The sequence below is a fragment of the Anopheles marshallii genome (genome assembly GCF_943734725.1).
Source record: "Anopheles marshallii chromosome X unlocalized genomic scaffold, idAnoMarsDA_429_01 X_unloc_217, whole genome shotgun sequence".
Classification (NCBI taxonomy): Eukaryota; Metazoa; Arthropoda; class Insecta; order Diptera; family Culicidae; genus Anopheles; species Anopheles marshallii.
The window spans coordinates 5,001-8,785 of NW_026525799.1; positions in this window are offsets into that span (position 1 = coordinate 5,001).

Sequence of the window (3,785 nt, forward strand, 5' to 3'; positions counted from 1 at the left end):
AGCATCGTTGGCTATAATCGGGCAATTTACGGGCTTGCAATCCTCTCCTTTCCATGACTACCGGAGCAGTCTGGAATGTGTGTTTCCAGCAATCCAACACTATGTGAGCTATTCCAATCTATGCGTCCAACTGGTGAACATTATGTTGTGAAGGCGAGCTCCACTGTACTTACCACCGGGTATGGTGTTCGTACAACCATCAGTAAACATGTGAACCAACGACGATCGAAGGAATAAATTCCGTTCTCAGCATCGTTGGCTATAATCGGGCAATTTACGGGCTTGCAATCCTCTCCTTTCCATGACTACCGGAGCAGTCTGGAATGTGTGTTTCCAGCAATCCAACACTATGTGAGCTATTCCAATCTATGCGTCCAACTGGTGAACATTATGTTGTGAAGGCGAGCTCCACTGTACTTACCACCGGGTATGGTGTTCGTACAACCATCAGTAAACATGTGAACCAACGACGATCGAAGGAATAAATTCCGTTCTCAGCATCGCTGGCTATGATCGGGCAATTTACGGGCTTGCAATCCTCCTATGCACCTGGCAATGTATGGTAGTGTTTCCTGCTGCTTTCCTGATTTGGATGTGTACCATGGCCTTTATCAGGCACTCTCTACTAGCTCCGGAATCGAACCCTGATTCCCGCTTCCCGTCACAACCATGGTAGTCCTCTACACTACCATCAATAGTTGATGGGGCACAGTCAAGTGAAAGATCGGTACCAGACTTCAACTCAATCGGCCGATTGGTTTAACTAATAAGTGCACCGGTCCTACCACCTTCAGAAGCAGCATTCCCGGCCTGTTGCATGTATTAGCTCTGGTTTTCATCAATCTTCCCCTGCTGTGTTATACTGAGCTTATGCGGTTTCTCGATTGTCGTGCAAAGTGTGTTATCACACATACCCAATATGCTCAACTCTCATGTTCGTTTGACGCACCAAACTTTATTAGTGATGCACCACACAACAGGTTTTAATATACGCGATCGTGTGTGTTTCAGTGTGAACTTGGTGCGCCAAGTCCATTTGTGATGCATCACTTAGCTAACCATCTTTCGGGACTGTTTAGGGTATGTGCTCCTCCACATCTATGCTTACTCGTACACATTCTCTGTCAATAGGTTTAAGATCGGGCATTCTACCATATCATTGCCTTAATGCTTTCAAATCAAGGCTACCAGGGTAGCCTAATTGCGTTCGAAACTCAACTTGTGAGCTGTCGGCCCTAGAAGTTTTTTAGGCTGCTAGGACCTCTCTCTATATTTTGCCTTTGGACTTCTCGAAGCTCAACTTGTGAGCAGTTCCATGCACCACTACCCGTATCTCTTAGCTTAGTTCTAGCCATGTGCGTTCAAAGCTCAACGTTAAGCTGTGTTCTGCACCACAATCCTTATATAATAAGCTTATCTCTAAGCTTTTTTGCGTTCAATGCTCAACGTTAAGCTATCCCTTCGCTTAGAACCTCGCTCTACATTTTGCCTTTGGACTTCTCGAAGCTCAACTTGTGAGCAGTTCCATGCACCACTATAGGTATCTCTTAGCTTAGTTCTAGCCATGTGCGTTCAAAGCTCAACGTTAAGCTGTGTCCTGCACCACAATCGTTATATAATAAGCTTATCTCTAAGCTTTTTTGCGTTCAATGCTCAACGTTAAGCTATCCCTTCGCTTAGAACCTCGCTCTATATTCAACTTTCAGATACCTCGAAGCTCAACTTATGTGGTCTGCTTTCGCTCTTGAAGGGGAAATTTTTCTGACAGAGGGGGGTTTTTGGCCCAAATTATGCAATATTAGTTTAACCTCCGTCGCAGAACCACATTTGACCAGGTCGAGAAAAAAATTTTTTCGTGACGACCTGGTCCCCCATAGTAGGGAATGAACATGACATCTTAACCATATTTGACCATTTTCAAATTTCTCGTCGCGGAATGATGACTTTACTAGTAAAATTTGTTCCGGGTAGGGACCTCCCATACAAAATTTTCATCGCTCCAAAAGTGATTTCGTTTCACTTTTCAACATTTACAAGGTCCATAAATCATGTTTTGAGACGATATGGAAAAAAAAATTTTTTGCCCGTCTCGACCAACTCGACCGATGGTGACCACAGCAGGGTGCTCCATACAAATTTTCCTTATGTGGAATTTTCAGTGTAAAATAAGGTTTCTCCAATCGATCGCGGGTTTCACTTTTCATCATTTGCTAGGTCTAACTATGATGTTTTGAGTGGTCCCGCAAAAATTTTTTCTTGGACCGGGCCTTCCTTCCCGGCCCTGTCGGTGTGCTCTGCAGTAGGGTGCTCCATACAAATTTTCCTTATGTGGAATTTTTCAGTGTAAAATAAGGTTTCTCCAATCGATCGCGGGTTTCACTTTTCATCATTTGCTAGGTCTAACTATGATGTTTTGAGTGGTCCCGCAAAAATTTTTTCTTGGACCGGGCCTTCCTTCCCGGCCCTGTCGGTGTGCTCTGCAGTAGGGTGCTCCATACAAATTTTCCTTATGTGGAATTTTTCAGTGTAAAATAAGGTTTCTCCAATCGATCGCGGGTTTCACTTTTCATCATTTGCTAGGTCTAACTATGATGTTTTGAGTGGTCCCGCAAAAATTTTTTCTTGGACCGGGCCTTCCTTCCCGGCCCTGTCGGTGTGCTCTGCAGTAGGGTGCTCCATACAAATTTTCCTTATGTGGAATTTTTCAGTGTAAAATAAGGTTTCTCCAATCGATCGCGGGTTTCACTTTTCATCATTTGCTAGGTCTAACTATGATGTTTTGAGTGGTCCCGCAAAAATTTTTTCTTGGACCGGGCCTTCCTTCCCGGCCCTGTCGGTGTGCTCTGCAGTAGGGTGCTCCATACAAATTTTCCTTATGTGGAATTTTTCAGTGTAAAATAAGGTTTCTCCAATCGATCGCGGGTTTCACTTTTCATCATTTGCTAGGTCTAACTATGATGTTTTGAGTGGTCCCGCAAAAATTTTTTCTTGGACCGGGCCTTCCTTCCCGGCCCTGTCGGTGTGCTCTGCAGTAGGGTGCTCCATACAAATTTTCCTTATGTGGAATTTTTCAGTGTAAAATAAGGTTTCTCCAATCGATCGCGGGTTTCACTTTTCATCATTTGCTAGGTCTAACTATGATGTTTTGAGTGGTCCCGCAAAAATTTTTTCTTGGACCGGGCCTTCCTTCCCGGCCCTGTCGGTGTGCTCTGCAGTAGGGTGCTCCATACAAATTTTCCTTATGTGGAATTTTTCAGTGTAAAATAAGGTTTCTCCAATCGATCGCGGGTTTCACTTTTCATCATTTGCTAGGTCTAACTATGATGTTTTGAGTGGTCCCGCAAAAATTTTTTCTTGGACCGGGCCTTCCTTCCCGGCCCTGTCGGTGTGCTCTGCAGTAGGGTGCTCCATACAAATTTTCCTTATGTGGAATTTTTCAGTGTAAAATAAGGTTTCTCCAATCGATCGCGGGTTTCACTTTTCATCATTTGCTAGGTCTAACTATGATGTTTTGAGTGGTCCCGCAAAAATTTTTTCTTGGACCGGGCCTTCCTTCCCGGCCCTGTCGGTGTGCTCTGCAGTAGGGTGCTCCATACAAATTTTGCTTATGTGGAATTTTTCAGTGTAAAATAAGGTTTCTCCAATCGATCGCGGGTTTCACTTTTCATCATTTGCTAGGTCTAACTATGATGTTTTGAGTGGTCCCGCAAAAATTTTTTCTTGGACCGGGCCTTCCTTCCCGGCCCTGTCGGTGTGCTCTGCAGTAGGGTGCTCCATACAAATTT